The sequence below is a fragment of the Planococcus citri genome, chromosome 1, assembly GCF_950023065.1.
Source record: "Planococcus citri chromosome 1, ihPlaCitr1.1, whole genome shotgun sequence".
Classification (NCBI taxonomy): Eukaryota; Metazoa; Arthropoda; class Insecta; order Hemiptera; family Pseudococcidae; genus Planococcus; species Planococcus citri.
In genome coordinates, this window is record NC_088677.1 from 8577553 (window position 1) to 8604441 (window position 26889).

Here is a 26889-nt window from a genome sequence, read left to right on the forward strand (position 1 = left end):
AGCTGCACAAGATTGAGGATTTTCAACCTCTAAATTTAGGATTTAGATAAATCTAGATTTTAAATCATTTATGTGAAATCTATTTAGTCTATAAGTATCATTAGGATTAATTAATTCTAGAATTAGGTTATTAGGATGCTTAGATATTCGTTTTTGATAATTAATACTATTTGTTGATATTACATGTTTAACAGAATCGATATTGAGATCATTTCGTAAAGTTTCATTTCGAACATACCATGGAGCATTTGTTATTTTACGTAGTATTTTCGACTGGAATCTTTCTAAAATATCAATGTTAGAAGTACATGTTGTTCCCCAAATGGGACAGCCATAGGTCCATATCGGTTTCAGAATGATTTTATATATCAAAAGTTTGTTTTGTAGACTCAACTTTGAACGGTGACCAATTAGCCAATGTAATTGTTTCATTTTCAGGTCAAGTTGTGTTCTTTTCGTTGATACATGTTTCTTCCAAGTCATATGTTTATCGAAGTGTAAACCAAGATACTTCACTTCAGTTACTTGAGGTAAAGATATGTTGTTCAGCGTAATAGATGGAGAGTCCTCTTTCTTTAGTGTGAATGTTATGTGTGAAGATTTATTTTCGTTGATTTTAATACGCCATTTGTTGCACCAATTTTGAAGTTTGTTCAGTTCACTTTGAAGCACATTTGAGGCTTCTTGTGCATCATCTCTTTGTACTAAGATTGCAGTATCATCTGCAAATGTAGCTAATGTTGAATTAGCTGGATTATGAGGAATGTCTCTTGTGTAAAAGCTGTAGAGGATTGGTGCAAGTACACTGCCTTGAGGTACACCAGCTTTAATGTCTTTAAATTCAGAGTATTCACCATCAAATTTAACACGAAATCTCCTTTCTGATAGATATGATTCTAATAAGATGAGTAATTTTGTGGGTAAATGAGGTTTTAGTTTCATTATTAGGCCTTGATGCCATACCCGATCAAAGGCTTGAGCAACGTCAAGGAAAGCTGCTGTACATGTTTGCTTATTTTCAAGAGTATTGTTGATAATATTACTTACTCGATGGAGTTGTTCTATGGTGCTATGTTTTTGACGGAAACCAAACTGATGATCTGGGATTAATTTGTTTCGATTAATTATCAACATCAGGCGAGACAGAATTAGCTTTTCGAAGACTTTTGATAATGTTGGAAGAAGGCTTATTGGTCTGTATGAAGAAACTTCATTTGGTGGTTTTCCAGGTTTTGGTACAACAATGACTTCAGCATATTTCCATTGACTGGGAAAGTGGCCTTGATCCAGAATGCAGTTGAATAGTACAGTTAGGAACTGAATGACTTGCTGAGGAAGGTTTTTCAAAATTGTTCCATCAATGGCATCATATCCTGGAGATTTTCTTCTTTTGAGTTTATGGAGAATGTTTTGAATTTCAGAAGATCGTATTGGAGAAATCACCACGTCGTTTATATCAGAATCATAATTACTTTCTGAATAATTGAACGCTGAGTAATTTGATGGATGTGGAGTGAACTGTTTTTCAAAATGTAATGCGAATGTAGAAGCTTTTTCCTGACTACTTCTAGCCCAGGTGCTGTCAGTTTTTCGAATAGGAGGTATGTTTGCTCTAGGTCTCTTCATATTTTTTGTAATTTTCCATAGTGAATAATTTGTGTCTTCATTTGGTGATAGTTGAAGAAGTTTTTCTTGAAAGTTTTCATTTTGGAATTCAGTTAATATTTTCTTTAGAGCACGAGTCATACAATTGAGTTTACGTTTGTCAGCTGGGTTTCTGCTGTGTTGCCATTGTTTTCTTTGAGCTCTTTTTTCTAAAATTTTTCTTCTAATGGATAGAGGAATTTTCGAAGCAGAAGCAGTTTGAGTCAATGGCGGAGTGCAATATTCAATGGATCTATGGATCATTTGGTTGAGATACTCTATAGCATTGTCAATGTCGTTTGAAGAATTGATGTCAGGAATCACAATGTTATCGTTCAAGTAGTTTTGAAAAGTATTCCAGGCAGTAAATTTGTTGTATGGTTTGTTCGTTTGATTCTTTTTGGTTTGTGTGATGTTGAGAGACAGTAGTAATGCATCATGATCTGAACTCAATTCGTGAATGGCATCAATTTGAGTATTTGAAGTAATGTTCTTACACAGGAACAGATCTATTACATCAGGAATACGCTGAATGTCGGATGGCCAGTATGTTGGATTACCTGAAGTAATCACATTCACATTTTGTTTATCAACTGCTTCCAACAAGTGTTTGCCTCTGGTTGTATTCTGATGACTACCCCAGTAGAGATGTTTAGCATTGAAATCACCACCAATAATGAATCGATTTCCAAGTTTTATGAAGAGATTCTCAAATTGTGAAGTGCTGATTTTGTATCAAGGTGGACAGTAAGCAGCAGCAATTGTGATGTTTCCTTTAGTATTCTGTAGGACAACACTAGTAACTTGAAGGTATTTCTCTGCAATTGTTTCAGCTTCAAAGTGTTTGAGATCATTTTTAATGATGATCATTGTGCCACCACGGGCATTGCCATCTGGATGATTGGTAGAATAGATTGTATAATTTTGTATTTTGAGATAATTTCTGTCTGTAAAATGTGTTTCCGTAATCAGCATGATGTCTACGTTGTTCATTTGTAGAAAAAGTTTCAGTTCATGAATTCTCTGGAGAATACCGTTTGCATTCCATAGACATATTGTTCCAATATCCATGGGGATTAGATAAGTTTGGCAAGAATTTTATTCAGAAGCGATAGCATACTGCCCATTTGCTGAACAAGCATTTCAATTTGCCTGGATTGTTCTTTGATCATATTTTGAATACTTTCTTCATTTGAAGAATATGACTGCTTAATAATTTCAGCATTAGTCGTTGAGTTTTTGGCAACTTCAGCATATGTGATTGGTTTTCGTCGAGGTAGTTTTACTGGGATTGGAGAGTTGGTTGTTTGTTTAATAGTTTTCACTTCGTCAGGTTTTTCACTTTTTTGTTGCTGACTCATTTGTTGACGCTTTCTTCTTTGGATGTCTTTATAGACTACACAGCCTTTGTAGCTAGCTGTATGACCTTCACCGCAAAGAGCGCATTTAGCACATTCGTTTTCTTTCATTTTACAATCAGAGGTATTGTGTTGCTGTCCACATTTAACACATCGAGGTAGTCGATGACAATAATGTTTTGTATGGCCATAAGTCTGGCAATTCATACATTGCGGAATGTGTCTTGGTTTTCTAGGTGGTTCAACTTTAATCTTCATGTTCAATAAGCTTTCCAATTCAAAAATTTGGCGATTCATTTCATCTTGCTCGAGGTCAATGAAGAATAAAGGAAGATTAGCTTTGGTTTTATGATGTTTTATGTTGGTAATGTTTCGAACTGAATACCCCAATGACGACAACTCATTGGTAATATCATCCACCGGCGTAGAAGAGTGTAGATGACGGATGACTACTCTAAACGGTTTCTCTTGTTTTGGTTGAAATGAATGAAATGGTATTTTTTCTGTTACGAGTAAATTTACAATTTTCCGGTAGCCTTCGATGGATTTAATATTTATTTTAACATCGTTGGTGTTGTATGTTTTTAGAATAAATTCTTCTTTCTTGATTTGACTTTGCAGTTGAGTTGATAATGTTTTGATATTGGCTACTTTGTCGATGTAAATTGGCGGAGGTTTTGGTTCTTGTTTTGGCTCTTTTATATCATCAGCATCGTTTTGTAACTTTTGGTAACGATTCTTCGTTGGAATCTCCGGTTGTTGAGATTGAGAAAAGAATTTCATTTTCCTTAGCAATTTCAGTTGTTGACAGTACGACAGTTAGAACGGGAATGAAAACAAAAAGGAACTCTAAAAGTAAAACGTGACACACGTGACAGTCTGGAGAAAAAAATACGGTACGAATTTTTGTAAAAATCTAGAAATGTAGTACAGAACTTTGTAAATATAGGGAAAAACTTGAAATAAAGTAAGATTTTCCAAAAGTAACTAAAATCAAAAATTGAAAATTAATTAAAGATTCTAAAAATTAAATCAAAAACTGAAAATGGAATAATAAATTGAAATTGAAGTTGCAAACTAAAACGAAACCAAAACCGAAAATTAAATAATTCTAAAAATTTTATCAAAAACTTAAAATAGGTAGGTAGGTAAACTAAAAAAAAAAAAAAAAAAAAAAAAAAAATGAAACCTCTGAAAATAAAATCAAAAATTGAAAACGAAAACGAAACCGACTCTGAATATGAAATAAAAAATTCTGAAATTGAAATGCGAAACTCTAAATATAAAGTGAAAGTCCGCGAAAATAAAATCGCCAAAATTATCGTCCAATGAGTCCAGGCAGAGGTATAATCTGACTTGTTGAATGCGAGCATGGAAAAAACTAATTGAATTATCAGCAGAACTCATCAAGTTTCATCATTTTTTTACATAAAAAAAAGGTTCATTTTTCTGATCTACAACTTGCCACTCTGAAAATTATCTTGAATCCAATTGGCATTTTTTTTTGGGGGGGGGGAGGGGGAATCATCTCGCAATAATTGTAATGCAAAAAACTACAGTTTTTTTTTCCAAAATTACACCATTTCAAGAGCTCACAGCTTTTTAAAAGTTAGACCCAGGGGTCTCAAATATTGTATGGAATACTTTGAACTCTAAGTAAACTATTTCCACGAGTGTGCTTGGCGGTTTCAAATTTTCTTCCGTCAATATCTTCCCCCGGGTCCTCCGGGGGGGGGCAAAAAAATGTGAAAAAATCAAGTGGCTAGACTCGTGTCTACTCTAAAAAATTTCGGATGAATTCAACATTTTTTATTCAAAACTCTTTGAAGTAGGTAGGTAAGTATGATTCCCCCCCCCCCAAAAACATTTTTTCGCCATTGCGGGCAAGGGGGTGGGATAGGGAATTTTTTTCTTGGCTCCGACATTTTTTAAAAAGGTATCGATTATCCAATCCAACGTAATGTTTCATCAAAATTTCAAAAATCCGAGGACAGGGCATGTCACCTATTTTACCCAGGAATACCCTACTTCAGTTTGATCAATAACAGATCACTCTCCGAACACCCTGTACAGTTCGCAACTGGTCTACACTTCCTTCATTCGTGGAATATTATTCGCTAACTCCATCCTATTCCTGGCACATCCTCATCGACGTTTTTTCTTTTTACTACTTTACTTATACGCAGACGTATGCACATAATTTCCAAACCAAACGAGTAATTTTTCTGGGAACTGGAGGACAGGCATGAGACACAGTAGCAAGCAATACCTAAAAATATACCTTCGATACGTATTACAATGTTCATCGAATCACTCGCGTAAATATTCACGCGCCTTTAAAATCGCTGACGTGGGCATTAAATTTCACTGTAAACACTAAGCAAATAATATGCAATGCTTCGTATATCGATACGTACCTATGTACGTATTACAATTGCACACTTTTTACCTAGTACCTATCTCTATACAAGAACCCCTGACCCCTCCACTGATCGTACATCACACCCATAATTCAATCTGAAAAAAAACCATACACACATTTTATGCACATTGTCGTATTCAATTCGCTACAATGTAGTACGCGCGATAGTTTACAAATATGGTGGCGATTTCAAGTACCATACTTTGAAACCGCCACTCTACATAAATTTTGAGCTTTACAAAATAGAAATTTCGCCCACATATAGCCGCGAAAAAAAAATAATATCGGCGAGTTGAATTATTATTATCGTACCTTCTCGTGCGGTTTATATACTCTCTCGTATACGTATATACCTAGTCGTACTTATTTCCATACGAACTCGAACCGGCATCGGCATCGTCTAGTGCTCAGCAGTGAGCATCTAGAGGAGGGAATACGAGTAATAACTCACCTGTCCATTTCTCTCGGCGTGTTTCTGTTTATACCTGTTCGACTGTATCAGTCCACTTCTGTGCGGCGTAAGGTGCCGTTAGCCGCGATCATGCTCATTCATTTACGAGATTCATTTTTTTAAATCGCGTATATTCCAATAGTGTTTTATTTATTCGTATACATATTTTTTTTTTTGTAAAAGTTTTTCATTATTTACTTAACGAATTACTGTGAACTTGATTTTTCATTTTTTTGAAATTTTTTTTCGAGGTGAAGGTTCGCGAAGTTATAGTGAAAGTGGGTGCAAGGAGAGTTTGAAAATTTTTATAGTTTTTGGTGAGTTCGAATACTATTTTTATTTCAATTAATAATAGAAAAATTTTCATTTTTACAGAAACTTATGCTTTCTTAATTTGAATAAAATAATTTTATGGTATTTGAGAACCCCTGTATGTAAATTTTTTTCTCAAAAATGATACCTCCTATAAAATGAGCATTCTCGTTTTCATACATGCCAGCCTACTTACACACATACCTATGTAGATATTATTATTCTTCGCTTATATGGAATACGAATACCTGACCAGCTATTTATACGAAAGTTGAAATTTAATTGCTTTGCATAAAATTGAAATTTTTTTTCGGTCACACGAATCAATTCGTAATTGTTTTCTCGCATGATATGGGTTTCAGTTCAATTTACAGAAATAGTAAACACGTATATAGCAAGGTCTCATTCCTAGATGTACATACGTAATAGTATAGTGTTTTTTGATAGCGATAAAAATATTATTATTTTTTATTTCGTTTGTTGAGTGTTTCGAGTCGCTCGAGTTTCACACGTTTAGCTTTAGGTAGGTATAGGCACGTTTTACCATCGATTATAATACTTCTGCCACGAAAAAAATATCAAAATTATTCTCTCGTCTGACCCCCCCCCCCTCCCTCCTCTCACTCCAAAAAAGGTCTTTACCCAGGGATTAGTGAACCAAACTTGAAGTTCAACTTGAAAAGTAAAGCATAAAATATTCTTTTACTTGAAAAATTGATTTGATTGTTCATCAAAACAGCTATTCAAAATTTGTGGTGACCCAATTTTGACTCTTTGAATTTTTTTCCAAAAAAAAAAAAGAAAAAGAGTCGAAAGGGCAACTTTGATCACCTGTGATAAAAAATTCGAACTTCCAAAAAAAAAAATCCATCACAAAAATCAAACTTCAAGAAAAACTAAAAGTCCTGAGAGAAAAAAAGTAGAGCATAAAATTTTCCATCAGCAAAGTCTGATTCATTTCATCCTGAAAAGCTGTATTTTTGAAATATTTCCAGCTCGACTAGAATTGATCGTTTGAAATCGAAAATTAAAATTTCCAAAAAATTCCCAACACAAAACATCAACTTTTGAGAAAAACAAAAGTCCCATTGAAAAAATTAAGTGAAAATAAATTACACGTAGAGCATGAAATTTTCCATCAATAGAGTTTGATTCATTCAATTACTCGAATTTTGTTTTTGAGATATTTTAAAGTGAATTTTTGAAAAAATTTCCCATAAAAAATCAATTTATTTTTGGCAAAAATTAAAGGTCCAACAAAAAAAAAAATAAAAAGAACGAAATACAGCAAAAAATTCCCATCAACGAAGTTTGATTCATGTCATTCTGAAAGACTGTATTTTAAAAATATTTTCAGCTAAAGTTAAAAAGTTTGACTGGAATTGGTTGTTTTGATTTTTTTAATCAAAAATTTGAATTTTCCAAAAATCTCCAACACGAAAAATCAATTTTGACAAAAACAAAATCAAAAACTACACTTTTCAGAAGAAAATGTTGTAAAAAACTTCATCGGTGGAAAATTTTATGCTCTACAGATAAGTTTCTTATTTATTTATTTTTTTTTTGATTTTTTCCCTCATTAAAATGTTTTGCTGGCGTTTTGTTATTTTTTTGGTTATTTCTTGGTCACTCTTTCGAGCTTTTTCGGCTACTAAAATTCCTTTTTTTTTTTAGAAAAATCAAATACTACAGACCCCTAAAATTGTCAAAAATACTCGTTTTTTTCAAAAATTGACTAAAATCCGAATTTTTTTACCAAAAATGCTAAAAATTGTATTTTTTTTTGAAAACGTTTCTAAAAGTCTTACTTTTTTTCGCAATTTGTCCTAAAGTCTTTCTTTTTGCCAAAAATTTGCTCAAAATTCCAGCTTCTTGACAATTGAAAAATTTCGCTTTTTGAACAAAAATTATGCAAAAAGTTGTTGCTTTTTGCTAAAATTGTCAATTTTTTGTATTTTGACTAAAATTCAGAGTCTTGATTTTCAGCAATATTGCTAAAGATTTTCACAAAATAGCCCCCCCTCCCCCTCCCCTATAATAATAGTAATCAAACTCTGCTAATTGGTTGAAAATTCTCATTTTTACTGATAAAAAGTTGAAAAAAAAAGTCAAGCATCACTTTTCTCGTGATCAGAGTTTCAAATCCTGTCAAAAATCACCTGTTGAATCTCAAAAAAAAAAATTCCAAGTTGATTTGGGCAATTTGTACCTAATGAAAAATTTGGTTAAAAAAATTGTAGTTCATAAAAATTGATTTTCAAGAAAAACTAAGAATCCTACCAAAAAATGAACAGGAGCAAAATAGTAGAATTTGAAATTTCTCACCTGTAGACTGATATTTTTTTTCCTGGGATGCTTGTTTTTGAGATATTTTGAGCAAAAATCATAAAACTCAAGTTTGCTGAACAATTTTTTTGCATTGAAATCTTCATTATAATATGTATGAAACAATATTTTATACAGTATGAGAGATGGACTCTTGGACCCCTTCCTCCTCCCCACTCCCCCTACCATTTGTTACATCATTGCCACGAAGCACACCCTCTTCAGATTTCATTCATCCCCCTCTCATTTTTGCTCAACTTCTCAACCATGGAAATGATCTCAAAATGAAATCAATTTCAAAAAAGAACACGAGACGTGGCAATAAATCAAGCCACAATAATTGCATCTCTAGCACTCCATTTTGAATTTTGGTGGCACACAATTTAAATTTCTCAACTCACGAGAGCATCCAAGCTACCTTACTCGCTTCATTTTGAAAAATCCTTCCAACAATCCCCTTTCAGAGAATGATATAACAACCTCAAAATGGAATAGTCCGGCATATGACAATAGGAGTAATTGCACCCCCCCCCGCCGATCCACCGGGACAACTTTTTTCTTAAAGGGGACATCCCAAGGAACATTTTAGAGCAAAGTTGCCAAAAAAAGTTGGCCTTACTTACAAAATGGCGGCCATTTTGATTGACAGATCAGCCGAAATCGCAGATTTTGCGTTTTAACATAGGACTTGCACGAACTTTTTCAAACTTTACAAAGGTAGATCGAAAGATCATGCAAAAACTTATCACCTGTCAGAATTTCAAGTGCTAAAGTGCGTTTTTCGATTTTTGGTGAATTTTTGAAAATCGAATTTAGGCCAAAAATGAGGGAAAAAATCAAAATTTTACCAAATTGACCAAGAAAGCTGAAATTTAGGATATACCCTATTTTCGACATGCCAAATCGATTGGAAACGGTTTCAATCCGTTTTGAGCAGTTCTGGAGCCTCCAGCAGATTTTTGAAACTCGAAATTCCCACAAAATTTCATCAAATTGGAGTTGTAAAGCTAAAATTTATTCTAAAAACTAATTTCAATACGCTACGAAGTACTGCAGGTGAATTTCAAGTCGTTTTGGATCCTCCAGCAACTTTTTGAAAATTCCTGAAGCCTCCAGCAGATTTTTGAAACTTTAAATTTTTACAAAATTTCATCAAATGGAGATGGGAAGCTGAAATTTACTCTACACTTCAATTCTAACACCCTCTGAAGACAACTTCAGGTAAGTTCAAGTCATTTTAGAGCCTCCAACGACTTTTTTTTTGAAAATTCCTGAAGCCTCCAGCAGATTTTTGAAACTAAATTTTTACAAAATTTCATCAAATGGAAATGGGAAGCTGAAATTTACTTCGCAGACTACATGGTGGTTTCAAATATAGTTTTGAAGCTTCCAGCTACCTTTAGGAAATTTCAATTTTCCAAAAAAAACGTCATACAACCGTTCAAAAAGTTGCTGGAGGCTCCAAAACGACTTGAAATTCACCAGCAGTCAACTTCGTAGCGTATTGAAATTAGTTTGCAGAATGAATTTCAACTCTCCATCTTAGTTGATGAAATTTTAGGGAAATTTCAAGTTTCGAAAATCTACTGGAGGCTCCAGTAATTTTCAAAAAAAAGTCGTTGGAGGCTCTAAAATGACTTGAACTTACCTGAAGTTGTCTTCAGAGGGTGTTAGAATTGAAGTGTAGAGTAAATTTCAGCTTCCCATCTCCATTTGATGAAATTTTGTAAAAATTTAAAGTTTCAAAAATCTGCTGGAGGCTTCAGGAATTTTCAAAAAGTTGCTGGAGGATCCAAAACGACTTGAAATTCACCTGCAGTACTTCGTAGCGTATTGAAATTAGTTTTTAGAATAAATTTTAGCTTTACAACTCCAATTTGATGAAATTTTGTGGGAATTTCGAGTTTCAAAAATCTGCTGGAGGCTCCAGAACTGCTCAAAACGGATTGAAACCGTTTCCAATCGATTTGGCATATTGAAAATAGGGTATATCCCAAATTTCAGCTTTCTTGGTCAATTTGGTAAAATTTTGATTTTTTCCCTCATTTTTGGCCTAAATTCGATTTTCAAAAATTCACCAAAAATCGAAAAACGCACTTTAGCACTTGAAATTTTGACAGGTGATAAGTTTTTGCATGATCTTTCGATCTACCTTTGTAAAGTTTGAAAAAGTTCGTGCAAGTCCTATGTTAAAACGCAAAATCTGCGATTTCGGCTGACCTGTCAATCAAAATGGCCGCCATTTTGTAAGTAAGACCAACTTTTTTTTGGCAACTTTGCTCTAAAATGTTCCTTGGGATGTCCCCTTTAAGAAAAAAGTTGTCCCGGAGGATCGGGGGGGGGGGGGTGCAATTACTCCTATTGTCATATGCCGGACTAAAAATCATCACGAATTGAGGTAATTTGACTAGCTGAATTCAAATATGACAATGAAAAAAAATGTCGACCGAATTAAGACCTCTTTTACGCGAGAAACCTTCATTTAAAATTATACAATTCGAATTCCCTTCAAAACCCACAAACCTCAGTTCGAAAAACTATCTCACACACATACACACACACACAACTACCTTCAAACGTACCTATACCTCTCGCAATGAGTCAACTTCGCTTAAAAACCCAACCCAACCGATACCCAAGACCCACATTACATAAGAAGACGAATCTCATCTCTCACAATGAAATCCGCAATGACCGAAATTTCTCGACAGGGATATACACTGATACACAGTACTTATATTATGTATGTACTCGTAAAAATCCGCAAAATCCATTAATAAAAAATCTTTATAAATGAATCACTCGTAACAACACGATACTGTCCCATTTCGTCTCGCAAAACAGGCAAAAAAATCAAATAAATGTTCGGAAATTTACAATCTCGAGTGTGTACTCGAGACTCGAAAGATGTTCGATTATGTATAACTGTATCTTTTACGACGACGATGACGACGACGACGTCTAAATGTAACGTCGATTGTCGAAAATTAGCTATTTTTCAATCGATCGTTATTCGTCGTTATCGTTAAAAAAAAATACCGACGCGATGTCTTCTTCTGGGCGAGAGTCGTAAACGTAAATCTGCTAATTACAGCGGTACGTTTGTTGTTTTTTTTAAAGAAAGAAAAAAAAAGAAGAATTGAAACAACGAAATATCTAGAAACTGCTTGGTATTATGTGATAAATGTGTATAAGAACGACAGCAGCCAGCTTATAACAGTCCCGTAATATACCGAATTCCCATACGTAATAATGGTTCATAATATTGTATACGTTTTTGTTTACATTTTTTTTATAATGTTTAACAATTAACAGTTAGCATCGTGTAGGTATCTTTTGCGCATAATTAAAATATTCTTCCATATTTATAAAATATTTACGCAATATCTTAATTGCAATAATTTATTATATGTAAGTATATACGATATGTAAACGTACCTATACGAATTTATTTATAGGTATGTATTATAATTATACTTGTACATATGTATGTATAATGTACTCGCAGGAACAAGGCAGAGACTTTTATGTATACCTACAGGGTGTCCCATCAAACGTCACTTATATTTCGGATTTTTTCATAAAAAAATTTCTCGTCATAATGTCTCACTTTGGAGTTCAATTCAGAGTGTTCATTCTTTCGAAAAAATCGTTTCCCTCACTTTTCCAGATCGATGTTTCCAATTTTCTATATCCTTCCAATACCAACTACACTCAAATTGGGAGCGGGGGGGGGGTTAAATTTTCGAAACGTCGCGAGAGGGGAAGAAGGATTTTGGAGTCGTCTATTTTCAAAAAAAATCTAGAAAAACCAAAAAAATACAAAACTGATAGTCCAGTCATTGAAGACCAATTTTGTCCCATCTACGGGAAAAATGAATATCAAACAGATCTTTCGCAGATATTGTTCACAGTGGTCCCCTCAATAACATACTAAAAGTCCCCGCCCCTACGGGGTCCGGAACCCCCTTAAAGGGGGGTGGGACCTCCCCCAATTTCAGTTTTTCGCCATTTTCTCACCCGCATTGCATTTTAGCGAAAAATATGTAATACATAAAAGAATCTACGTCAAATTTCCGATCTAATGACGTATCAACTTTCCTTGTAGGTTCAAGGGGGGTGGAACCACAACCATTTAAAAAAGGGGGGTTTCCTGAAAAATACATAAAGGATATAGGCGCCTATGGGGGGTGAAATGGTCCCCGAAAGCGTTCGAGTTGATATTAGCATGGAAGGTGGATACCATTGAGAAACTTCCGCGTGAAAAATTTCAGATCCACACCCCCTCCCCTTTTTGGGGGACCCCCCTTTTTTGACACTTCAACAACACTTTTCTCAGCCCTATTTCAACCGATTTTGAAAATTTTTCAGTATGTTATGTATATCCTTATTAGGTATCCCCACAAAAATTTTCAACCCCTTCCCCTCATATTTACCCCTCAAAATGGCGGTTTTTTCATTTTTTTATGCCTATTAAGAATCAAGATTGCAAGGTACAATTTTAGAAACACGTTTTTTGGATGTATTTTTGACCCCCAAACATCATGTACTTTTTTCGAAATGTTTGCTTTGGTGCGCCGCGCTGAAAAGTTGAAAAAATGTGTCTTAAACGGGGGGGGGGGGGGGGGGTGAAATGAGAATTTTGGGAAACATGAATATCAATGAGTAGGGTGTCGTTTTCTTATGATTCGATACCGCTGATCACGAATATGACGTCAGATTCTGTCTAACACTCACACAGCCCCTCCAAAGCCCTCAGCCCCCACCTCAATTTTTGATATTTTAAAAATAAACTTACTTTGATGATTTTGGTGTCGTTTTCTTACGATTCGATACTGCTGAGTACGAATATGACGTCAGATTTTCTGATACACCCACACAGCCCCCTCCTGAATTTATACTATTTTTGAAGTTATTAGTTAAGCTACTTTAACAACATATGGAATATGACGTACTGTCTAAAAAAAACTTGATGGAATTGGTTGTAGTTTATAAATAAAAGAGTACCTAATTCTCAAGAAAAGGTCAGTTTTGATATGCATAATTTTGAAAAACAAAAATCATTTTTTTCAAGTGGGAATCATTTTTGCATAAGTGTCCCACTGTTATGAAAAGGACATAGCACGTCTGTGTATTTCAGTATCGAAATGTCCTTTGACTTGCGTGTCACACGCCATGTTTTTGAGAATAAATATTATAAAGTGTCATGAACTTCATTTTTTTGTGGAAAAATTGACACATTCCCATTATCATAGAACACAAAGGTATATTATTGTGCAAATTGCAATCGTAATCAGTCCATAGGAAGCTCACATTTCACATTTTTGAAAATTGTCATACAGTTTTTGCGCCAATTTTAGAGCAATTTTTAATTATTTTTGCTAGCTTGCCAATGCAACATTTTTTTCTTCCCACTTGAAAAAAATGATTTTTGTTTTTCAAAATTATGCATATCAAAACTGACCTTTTCTTGAGAATTAGGTACTCTTTTATTTATAAACTACAACCAATTCCATCAAGTTTTTTTTAGACAGTACGTCATATTCCATATGTTGTTAAAGTAGCTTAACTAATAACTTCAAAAATAGTGGAAATTCAGGAGGGGGCTGTGTGGGTGTATCAGAAAATCTGACGTCATATTCGTACTCAGCAGTATCGAATCGTAAGAAAACGACACCAAAATCATCAAAGTAAGTTTATTTTTAAAATATCAAAAATTGAGGTGGGGGCTGAGGGCTTTGGAGGGGCTGTGTGAGTGTTAGACAGAATCTGACGTCATATTCGTGATCAGCGGTATCGAATCATAAGAAAACGACACCCTACTCATTGATATTCATGTTTCCCAAAATTCTCATTTCACCCCCCCCCGTTTAAGACACATTTTTTCAACTTTTCAGCGCGGCGCACCAAAGCAAACATTTCGAAAAAAGTACATGATGTTTGGGGGTCAAAAATACATCCAAAAAACGTGTTTCTAAAATTGTACCTTGCAATCTTGATTCTTAATAGGCATAAAAAAATGAAAAAACCGCCATTTTGAGGGGTAAATATGAGGGGAAGGGGTTGAAAATTTTTGTGGGGATACCTAATAAGGATATACATAACATACTGAAAAATTTTCAAAATCGGTTGAAATAGGGCTGAGAAAAGTGTTGTTGAAGTGTCAAAAAAGGGGGGTCCCCCAAAAAGGGGAGGGGGTGTGGATCTGAAATTTTTCACGCGGAAGTTTCTCAATGGTATCCACCTTCCATGCTAATATCAACTCGAACGCTTTCGGGGACCATTTCACCCCCCATAGGCGCCTATATCCTTTATGTATTTTTCAGGAAACCCCCCTTTTTTAAATGGTTGTGGTTCCACCCCCCTTGAACCTACAAGGAAAGTTGATACGTCATTAGATCGGAAATTTGACGTAGATTCTTTTATGTATTACATATTTTTCGCTAAAATGCAATGCGGGTGAGAAAATGGCGAAAAACTGAAATTGGGGGAGGTCCCACCCCCCTTTAAGGGGGTTCCGGACCCCGTAGGGGCGGGGACTTTTAGTATGTTATTGAGGGGACCACTGTGAACAATATCTGCGAAAGATCTGTTTGATATTCATTTTTCCTGTAAAAATTTCTTTAATGACTGGACTATGACATTTTTGGCAAAAACTGAACTAATTTAATGGCAATCTGGGCAAAAAACAAGACTTTTTGGCAATTTTGGCAGAAAATTGGACTTTTTTATAGACACCTGAAGTGAAAGTCAATAGGTACCTTGACTTTTTGAGTTTTGAATTTTGGCGAAAAATGAAACCTTTTGACAAAAAAACACCACATTTTTCAACAATTTTGTCAAAAAATGGAACTTTTTGACAATTTTGACGAAAAACTGGACCTCTATGGCCATTTTGGTGGAAACATAAATTTTTTTTAGCATTCTTGCAAAATCTCGGACTGTTTATAACAATTTTTTTGGATTCCTGTCGTCAAGAAACAGATTTTTTGGAAATTTCAGCCAAAATAAAATTTTTAAAGCAATTGTGAAAAAAAAAACAGGACATGTTGAAAAACAAAACTTTTTGACAATTTTGCAGAAAATTGGACATATTTACAGTTTAGACAAGAATGCATGCCACGTTTTCTCATACTTGAATTCTGTCAAAAAAAAAAGAAAAACAGAATCTGGGCAAAACGTACATTTCTTGATAATTTTGGCGGAATTTTGGACTTTTTTACACCATATTTTTTGAAAATTTGTGCAAGAAAAAAAAAACTTTTCAAGCAATGTTGTCAACATTAAGTATACTTTTGTTAGGAAATTTTGGACCAATTTTTGACAATTTGGCAAAAAATGAAACTCTCTGACAATTTTGGCAAAAATGCCACTTTCTAATAATTTTGACCAAAAAAGAGAATCGTTCACGGAAATTTTGGCAGAAAAACACCCTTGGCATTTTTTTGGCATTTTAGACTTTTTTTCTTGGAAATAAGATTAGGCAAAGAAACAGGATGTTTCTGCATTTCTGCCAAAAAACATCATATTTTTTTTGGTAATTTTGGCAAGAAAACACAACTTTTTAAGCAAAAACAGGAATTTTGTTTGGAAATGGACAAGAAGACAAATTTTTGAAAAATGAGAAGAATAATACTAGAGTGAAATACTAAAAAGTTTGAATAAAAACATGAAAAAAACAGGATTGTACGGCAAAAAAATGGCACTACAGTCAAAATTTTGGCGAAAACTGGATCTTTTTAGCATTTTTAATCAAAAAAAGGGACTAGGGTAGTTCTGGCAAAAATTAGGACTTCTTACAAGTTTTGCAAAAAAAAATACGACTTCTTGAAACTTTCTCAAAAATAAGAACTTTTTCACAATTTTTGTCTAAAAATTGCACCATTCGTAGGCAAAAAAGCATAATTTTTGGCATTTCTGGCATTTCTGGCAATATTAGTAATTATTTATGGCTATTATGGCATTCTCAGAGAAAAAAAAAACAGGGCTTTTTTTACACCTTCAACAACAAATCAAATGACACTTTTGGGCAACTTTTACAAGAAAAAAACAAGAAACCTTTTAGACATTAATTTTAACACTTTTTACCAAAAATAAAATAAAAAAAAAAGGGATTTTGTCAGGCAATTTTGCCAAAAATCAGGACATTGAGTATACGTACAACTTTTTCAAAAAAATTTGCTTTTTGGTGATTTTCTCAAAAATAAGAATTAGCAATTTTGATACAAAATGGTGACTGATTGAAAATCTTGGCAAGACATTAGACTTATGATATTTTATGCAAAAAACAGGACCTTCTATGGCAATTCAAACCTTGGAATTTCCAATCTTTTTGGCAAACAGATATGCAACAATTTTTTTTTTTTGAATCTTATGGAATATGATTTTTAAAGAAATTTCTTAAAAATAATGGACTTTTTGGCAATTTCAACAAAAATCATGGCTTTTTGCTTATTTCAGCAAAAATACCATTATCAGACAAAACCATGATATTTTTCGAAAATTTAGAAGAAAAACGTCAATTCAGGCAAAAAAAACCTAGATTTTTCAACATTTTTTTTCAACCCAAAAAAAATATATCTACTTTTATGGCAATTTTGGCAAGAAAACAAAAACTGTTCAAGCAATGTTTCCAATAAACGTGACTTTTTTTTGAGAAATTCTAAGTAGGTATACAAAAAAACAAGACTTTTGGAGAACAAGGCAAAAATCATTTCTTTTCGGATATTTTGGCGCAAAAGCAGAACATTCGTTACGAATTTTGGCAAAAATTGTGATTTTTTGCCAATTTATCAAAGACTTAGTAGTCCAATGCTCAAAAAACATCTTTTTAAAAAATATGTTTTCGAATTTATGGAAAAATTTCAGCCCAATTTGATACGTTTCGTGACATCTTTTTTCAAAAATTTTGAAAATCACGACCCAATTCTGGGTAGAAAATTTTTCAAAAATTCTCTAAAAACATTTTCGTTGAGATATTTGGATCTTTCACTTCAAGTGTCATGTGACATATCGCTTCAATGCTTCATACGTTTATACGAAAGCGCGCGGACTGCAAATATCCACTTATTTTTCTGTTTCGACCCCTCCAACTCTCTCCCCCTCCCCTCCACTGAGCCCCAAATTCCCTGAAAATTCAAAAAATCGAGTGACATGTGATTTATTAGGCTTTTGAGAATGCTGAACACGAATATCAACTCAATTTTTTGATTAGACCCCTCCAACTCTCCCCCTCCCTCCACTGAGCCCCAAATTTCCTGAAAATCCAAAAAATCGAGTGATATGTGATTTATTAGGTTTTTGAGAGTGCTGAACACGAATATCAACTCACTTTTTTGATTCGACTTCTCCCCTCCCCCCCCCACCACCGAGTCCCAAATTCCCTGAAAATCCAAAAAATCGAGTGACATGTGGTTTATTAGGGTTTCGAGAGTGCTGAACACGAATACCAACTCAATTTTTTGATTCGACCTCTTCACCCCCCTCCCTCCCCAACCACTGAGTCCCAGATTCCCTGAAAATCCAAAAAATCGAGTGACATGTGGTTTGTTAGGTTTTCAAGAGTGCTGAACACGAATATCAAATTATTTTTCTTTTTCGACCCCTCCAACTCTACCCCTTCCTCCACTGAGCCTCGAATTCCCTGAAAATCCAAAACAATCGAGTGACATGTGGTTTATTAGGGTTTCGAGAGTGCTGAACACGAATATCAACTCATTTTTTTGATTCGACCTCTTCAACCCCTCCCCCCCCCACCACTGAGCCTCAAATTCCCTGAAAATCGAGAAAATCGAGTGACATGTGAATTATTAGGTTTCCGAGAGTGCTGAACACGAATATTACCTCATTTTTTTGATTCGACCTCTTCAACCCCCCCCCCCCACCACTGAGTCCCAAATTCCCTGAAAATCCAAAAAATCGAGTGACATGTGGTTTATTAGGTTTTCGAGAGTGCTGAACACGAATATCAACTCAATTTTTTCATTCGACCTCTTCAATCCCCCTCCCCCCCACCATTGGGTTCCAAATTTCCTAAAAATCGAAAAAATCGAGTGACATGTGGTTTATTAGGTTTTCGAGACTGCTAAATACGAATATCAACTCATTTTTTTCATTCTACTCCTCCAACTCCCCCCTCAACTGCAAAATTTCCTGAAACCTTCCAACCTATCCATAAAAAAGTAGGTACATTACAACAAAGTATTCGACACATACGGTAGTACACAAAAAAGTACCAACATTCTACACTCCAATATGTATAACGTACGTAGTAACGCAACCTAATTATACGTTTGTTCTTCCAACCTAAGTACATATGTGGTATCTACCTACAATACACTCGCGCACGTATAAGTAATGATTCTTTACGGATGCACTGCTAACTTCCGAATTTAACCGTAACGGCGCGCGGTGGCGTGAGATTGTATTTTTCACGAATACCTTTCGGGTCAGAGAAATTGTCTAATTAGAGCCTAATAAACACGAATTAGTCGAAGCGAGTTAAAAATGGGCGGGATGAAGGAGGTGGCGGTATTTTTAAAATTATATTCCCGAAGAAAAATATAAATGTATGATCATATTATGATGTGCTTATGAGTCGTACAAATCGTTTAGTTATTTATTTGAAATTTCTGCAGTCTTGAAAAAATTAAAAATTTCCATCTATTTAATAGTATGATCATGAATTCATTAAAGATGGGACAACCTGGCACAAAACTGGAACAAGAGAGCTTGTAATTAAAAATATTTTCCGATTCAACAAATTCAAAAAGTAAAAGAAAAAATATTCAATCAATAACCATCAATCGAGTCAACCATACAGATAATAATCGAAGCACACGACATTTTAAACTTTCCCCATAAACTCGATAATTATAGGTCGAATCATCACGAAACTATAGAGTAAAAACTTTATCAAAATAATTTAAAGCATAATTAGATGGTATATTTTTAAAAATTAAATTCATGTTTCGTGTACCCAAGTATCATATTTTGACGACCACAAATTCCACCTTATCTTCAAGCACAGACAAGGGACGAAAAATTCGGAGATCTCGTCCCCCAAGGGAGCCACTCTCATCTCCGATTGCAGGACACGTCTATTAAATTGATCACGATGTTCCAACACGATAACAAAAATTTCTTGATATGACCCTTCCCCCCCCCCCTCACCAGGCCAAGAATGCTCATAAGTATACGCAAAACAATCACCATCACGCTCGTAAAAATTCTCCTACGACTCGAACTCGTACATATGCAACATTGATGGCAAAAATAGAAAAGCAACAGCAATCAGTCCTATTTCAAGTTCCACAGGTATAAATATTTTATAAGCTCGGTTCATTCGAACGGTAGGTAATAAATCGATAGGTTCATTGTCGTGGCTGCGTAACATTTTGAACTTGTCATTGAATTTATAAAAGTACCCAGTAGTTTCACTGTTAGTAGCGACCGCTATCCCTATCGCGAGGCTCGTTCGAGCTGAATACGAGTATAGAAAACAGGTCTTCATCGCGATCAGATGAACCAGGAAAAAGTAACCAAATTACCAGATAATCGGTTCGATGGTAATCAAAACCTAGTTATCAGACAGGAAACCAAAGCAGACCATAAGAATACTGTTCTTATGATCGGATAACCTTTCAAGGATTTTTTCGATTGTGTAACTTTATGAGTTTCTTTGGCGATCTCCTCTCCCCCCCCCTGTACGAGTATCATACAGATGAGCATTTTTATAGTAGCGAAAAATACATACCAATAAGAGATACTCGCACGTACCTTGGACGAAAATATAAGTAGAGAAAGTCTATAAATTTATTGCTGAGAAATTAGATTTCCTACTAAGCTCGGGTTTCATGACGAATACGAAAAAAAAAATGAATAAGTTATCGATTTACGTTGATAACTTTCTTCTGAACGTGAAAAACGATCGAGGGGAAGGGTAAGTAAGCAGAGATTGACATGAATATAGGAATCGTGAAAGGAAAGTTTAAGATGATGAATTTTATCGTCGTTATTTCGAGGAAAAATTTGGACAAGTTTTTCAAAATATTAAAAGGAAAGAAAATAATTCGGTTTTTAAGTAATTATTCAATTTTTTTAAATCGAAGTATCCATCAAAAGACAGTGTAATTGCTACGAGTGTTTGCGGGTAATCTCTGTGTAATTTTTCGTATAGTTGCTACATACATATTATCATCTCAGCAGCAACATGAGTATGGATTCAAAATTTTTGGAAAAATTCGATGCTTTAGTTGAAAACGTTGGACAGATCAAGGAAATTGTATCAGATACCAAGACTAGAGTAGATACTTTAGCGGGAAACGTCGAAGATATCAAGAAAGAAAATAAAGTACTACAAACCAAGGTAAAAAATTTATCAAATGCGAATGCTATGCTCAGAAGAGACGTTAATAATTTGGAGCAGTATTCAAGAAAATGTAATGTAATTATCAATGGAGTACCATATAGCAAGGACGAAGACGTCGTTGGAATAGCATACAAAGTTGCAGATCGGTTAGAAGTTGAACTACATGATTACGATATCTGTGCAGTGCATCGTCTACCTTCGAAACCAGATAAAATACCAGCGATAATTTTACGCTTGAACAGTATGATAAGGAAGAACGATCTGATTAGGAACTCAAAGCGATGTAAATTACATGGACAAGATTTTGGTTTCAATCCGGCAGTACCCATCTTCATAAATGAGCACCTAATCAAGGAAACGCTCTCTCTCCTGAATAAAGCAAACGACCAAAAAAAGCAGGGAGTAATTACTAGTGCTTGGACTCGAGATGGTAAAATATTCTGCCGTGTAAAACAGGATGGTCCATCAATCCGTATTTCCAGCGAAGCTGATTTATTAAAACTCGCAAATGTGTCTCAAGATGACGAAGATAGAGCCATTGAAGATGTTGATAAATTCTCAGAAAAAAGTCAATCAAGTAGCAGGCAGGATGACCAGCATAAACGTACAAGGAGCAAATCTAGGCAGCTCACTTTGGATGGCAACAAACTGAAGAATGATAAAAAACCAAAGCCATCACGCTCCGGAAAAAAGCAAAAGATCTAGGATAAGGTAAGGCCAAACCCAGTTGAGTACCCAGTAAAGCCTTGTCAGCAAGGGTACTTGAGACTTTCTACTCAGTATAGTAAAACATCATAAAGTAAAACTTCGTAAATCAAAAATTTTAAAAATTGGAACATTAAATGTTAGGACGTTAAAAGACAAGCATAAACTCCTGGAATTGGAGTCAGCCTTTGAAAATTCAGATCTTAGTATACTAGGGATATCTGAGGTTAGAAGACAGGGGGAGCATATGATTACAACCAGTAAAGGAAATCTATTTTGTTTTATTGGCAATGAAGTGGGGCAGAGGGGAGTAGGTTTCCTTATAAAAAGAAATTGGGTAGATAAGATGCTTGAATTCGAAGGCATAAATGATAGGCTAGCTCGAATCAAAATGGAAACAGCAACGGGAGAATTTATAACAATTTTTCAAGTGTATGCACCTACCTCTTTTGCACCTTTCGAAGAAACTGAAAGTTTTTTGAATATCTTGGAGGAAAATTTGGATAAAAGTAAGCAAGGCTCAAAAAACCAAGTAATAATTATGGGGGATTTCAATAGTCAAATTGGCGAAAGAGAGCAGGGAGAGGAAGAAATAATGGGACCATACAGCTATGGCATAAGAAATGAGAGGGGGGAAAGACTTGTAGACTTTTGTGTGGAAAACCACCTTAAAATTACCAATACCCTTTTCAAACGTCGCATGGGAAGAAGATGGACATGGCTGGCTCCGAACCAGGAGTATAAATCGCAAATTGATTACATTTTAATCTCAGCCTCTTCTAAAAGAATAAAAAAATTCAATACTGCAAAATTCCCTTTCTATACTGATCACAGAATGATCTTTTGTGAGCTGATCCTGACTGGCTGGCGCCATTCCAGTGGCAAACCCACAGAAATAAAATTAACCATAACACTAGAAAATGCGGGGCCCTATGAAAGAGAAATAGATAGATTATATCTCAATTTCAAAGATGAAACTGATAAAAGCAATAGTAACGATATCAATACCACTTATGGTGGAATCATAGGAGTAATAAAGGAAGCTTCTGGAAACATAGGGGAGCATGGGGACAGCAGGGGGAACACAGGGCAGAGGATACCTGAAGAAATAGTGATGTTGATAAAGCAGAGAGAAGCACTAAGGAGCAAAACCAATAAGCAAAGTCAGGAACGAGTTGAACTAAATCTGTTATGTAAATTAATTAAATGTAAACTTAAAGATTTCAGTAGAACTAAGGAAGAAGCTTATATTAAAGAAATTCTAGATACAACAAAAAGCACCAAAAATATAAAAAAATCTTTAAGTGTAGGAAAGGAAAAATTGACATATCTGGAAAATGAAAAAGGAGAGAAAATTTATGATCGGAAGGGAATAAACACTGTAGCAACTGACTTTTATAGAAAGCTTTATGGAAATTTAGGAGGATATTGTATGAGGGATATTGAAATTGAAACTGATGATGACCAGGTGACAGTGCCACTGTTCCTTTCTTCTGAGATTAGATATGTGCTAAGAAGCTTGAAAAATAACAAGGCTACAGGACACGATGGTATAACTAATGAGCAGTTGAAATATGGAGGGGAGGGTATGGTGAATATGATGACAAAATTATTCAATGAAATTCTTGAGAGGCAAGAGGTACCGGTAGAATGGAATAAATCTGACATTATTTTAATTTTTACGAAAGGTAAAAGAAGTCGAATTGAAAATTATAGGCCAATTACTCTGAATAGTGCAGTTGCGAAGACGTTCTCTTCTGTCCTAGCAAATAGAATTAAGCTTTCGGTTAATAGCCAGCAGCCATGTGAGCAGGCGGGTTTCCGCGCTGGCTTCTCCACAATAGACCACTTGCAAGCAATAAACCAACTCATTGAAAAATGTAACGAATATCAGTTAAATTTGGTCTTAATTTTTGTTGATTTTGAAAAAGCTTTCGATTCTGTAGATCACAACTTTATTATTACTGCTCTGCTAAACCAAGCCATTCCACCTAGAATAGTCAATATCATTGCAAAGCTGTATAAAGATACTTACGCTAGAATTATAACAGATCAAGAAGGGGAATACTTCAAAATTAATAATGGTGTAAAGCAGGGGGATCCTCTGTCAACAATCTTATTTATTGCTTTGCTGGAAGAAGTCTTTAGAAATCTAGAATGGGAAAATAGGGGGTTAAAAATAGAGGGAGAATTTTTGAGCAACCTTCGCTTTGCAGATGATTTGGTCTTGGTAGCAGAAAACAGGGATGAAGCAATAAAAATGTTGAAGGAACTCAGGACAGCAGGGGGGCTGGCAGGCTTAAAAATTAATTTCTCTAAAACAAAAATGCTAATGAAGGGGACTTCCGATCCAATAGAAATAGATAATAGAAAAATAGAGATGGTGGATAACATCGTGTACCTGGGGCAGTTAATTGATCTAGAGAGTGGCAAAAATAGGGAAATCGAGAGGAGAATAAAAATAGGATGGAGCAAGTATTGGTCTCTGAGGAGAGTATTTAAAGGGCCTTTCAGTAAAAAATCGAAGAGCGAAATTTTCAACGCCTGTGTGGTACCTGCTGTCACCTACGGTGCTCAAACCTGGACACTTACAAAAAAATATGAAAACAAACTTAGGGTAATGCAAAATTCAATGGAACGCTCAATTTTGAATGTAAAAAAAATGGATAGAATAAAAACTTCAAGCATAAAAAGCTCATTAAAGTCAAATCTAGATGTACTCAAAGTGATAAAAAAGTTGAAATGGGATTGAGCGGGACATTTGGCAAGAAAAAAAGACAAAAGCTGGGCAAAAAAATTAACCTTTTGGCAACCTTTTGGGAAAAGAAAAGCGGGAAAGCAACGGGCAAGGTGGAGAGATAGTATCTCTAACATGCTGAGAAAGAGCCTCTTTCATAGGGTCGCGCAAGACAGGCTTGAATGGGAAAGACTGGGTAAAGCCTTCGTCCTTTTATAAGGACCTCAACGTGTAAATGGTTTTGCATATTATGTATTAGTTATCTTTTTATATTATGTATTTATACACGCAATAAAGGCTTTTGATCCATCAAAAGTCCATACAATATGAAATTTTCAAAATTTTCAAAATTGGCAATTTCCTCAAAATTATTTTCAAGCTCTAAAAATTTTGAAAATCTGACAACAATTTTTAAAAACTCTTCAAACGTTCAAAAATTACAAGCTCCTGAAACTCGTAATAAATCACATTTCAATTTAGAAATAACTCCATCGAGCTTACATCTCAAAGGGCTTCATTCTATCAGAACTTTATTCGACTCGAAACAATACAATTACAGAGCACATACGTCAAATTCTCGCCAACTCATCGCCTCTAATTTCCAATCGCTTTCATCGTTAGTTTTAATTAACGATATCGAGGCACCGCAGCAATCGTAATCGTAATACACAATAATAATTCTCGATTGAATTCAAAAACTGCATCGAGTAAAGGTTCCGAGCACGTCATCTCAACGCAACGGGCTCGCGGCTCACTCGATCACTTTGTATATTAACTGACAAGGTGTCCGATAAAATTACAAATCTTTGTTGGGCACGTTTTTACGATGATTTTTACGATCGTGACCTATAATACGGCAATTATTACAATATGGCAAACGCGTTAAAAACTCTTTAATCGGATAAAAAAAAAATTTAAAACATACGCACGTCTGTGCGGTCACTATACTCATTTCAAAGGTTGTTAACACGATAATACTTACAAGGAAGCAGCTCAATGGCCACCGTAGCCGGTCACAGAACCTTGTTGGTCGATTTTCTGCTGAAATTCTGCTATAAAAGTATACTAATTTCGCTCATGCAGTCACGTCTGCACAAAGCTGACAAGGCTTCAAAAGTACAATTCGTAGTCGACATAAGGTAGCCTATCGGTGAAAGTCACGCGCGTTGATCCAATTTGATCGATTTTATCACCATTATCGATAACATTCGTTAATAAAAATTCACGTTCGCGACGAGAAGGGATCGACTTGTACAAATGCTGAGGCAGGAGGGAGCAGAGGGAGAAAATCAATCGATCAAACTCGCTTTCTATTATTTTTACAAGTTCAATGAGTGTTTAGATATAATAGGTACATTTTGTACTTAGATATTTATATACAGGGTGTCCATCAAAACTCAATCGAGCATACACACGATTGCAAAAAATTTTGTACCATTGCCTACCTACATATCTTAAAAATTCAGGGATCGAGAACATTTTTTTGAAAACTTGACAAAATTTCAATTTATCCCACAGTTGTACTCGTAACACAAGAAGTTTCTAAAGAGGAAACCTTTCGAATTGTAGGAATAGGAAACTTGAATTTTTGAAAAAAACGAGATAATTTCTTGATTTTTGGTAAACTTTTTTTTTTTGGGTGTTTGTAATTACTTGATTATTACACCCATCGTGTATCGATTACTCCTTATAATCGAAATCGATCGATCAAAAATATCGATTCATTTTCAAAAACAAATTTGTCCAATTATTTTGTCAATTTTTCCCGAACGAAGAACAAAGTTGAAAAAAATTGATCACTCCTAATGATCGAAATCGAAAATCGATTGCTTCTTATAATCGAAAAATCAAAATCGAAAATTGTACAATTATTATGACTAATTTTTCCCAAATGAAGAACAAATTTGAAAAAAAATCGATCAATCCTAATAATCGAAATCGAAATCGATCGATCAAAAATATCGATTTATTTTCAAAAAAAAAATCGCCCAATCATTATATCCATTTTTTTTTCAAACGAAGAATAAATTTGAAAAAATCGATCACTCCGAATAATCGAAATCGAAAATCGATCGATCAAAAATATCGATTTATTTTCAAAAAAAATCGCCCAATTATTATGGCCATTTTTTTCAAACGAAGAATAAATTTGAAAAAATCGATTACTCCGAATAATCGAAATCGAAATCGATCGATCAAAAATATCGATTTATTTTTTTAAAAAATCGCCCAATCATTATATCCATTTTTTCTCAAACGAAGAACAAATTTGAAAAAAATCGATCAATCTTAATAATCGAAATCGAAATCGATCGATCAAAAATATCGATTTATTTTCAAAAAAAATTGCCCAATCATTATATCCACTTTTTCTCAAACGAAGAATAAATTTGAAAAAATCGATCACTCCGAATAATCGAAATCGAAAATCGATCGATCAAAAATATCTATTTCAACAAACAACACAATAATTTTGGTCGATTTTTCCCAAACAAAACGAAAACGACGAATTTGAAAAAATCGATTTTGCATGAAAAAGACAATTTTAGCCAATTTTTCATCGAT

General features: G+C 34.6%; 1 protein-coding gene and 1 long non-coding RNA gene across 3 annotated transcripts in view; one reads left to right on the plus strand and one right to left on the minus strand.

The window, feature by feature from the left end:
• The window catches only part of LOC135846792 (uncharacterized), a 186732-nt gene that overhangs the window by 74717 nt on the left and 85126 nt on the right, over window positions 1-26889 (plus strand). Inside the window, exon 1 of one of the 2 annotated variants that reach the window (XM_065366085.1) lies at window positions 5928-6192. The exons of the other annotated variant lie outside the window; for it this stretch is intronic. The gene's annotated coding sequence lies outside the window, so the exon portion shown is untranslated. Of the gene's footprint in view, window positions 1-5927; window positions 6193-26889 lie in introns of those variants that run through there. 2 annotated transcript variants of the gene reach the window in all.
• LOC135846898 (uncharacterized) overlaps window positions 1-26889 on the minus strand; it is a 170540-nt gene that overhangs the window by 61204 nt on the left and 82447 nt on the right. The gene's annotated exons all lie outside the window — the stretch shown is intronic.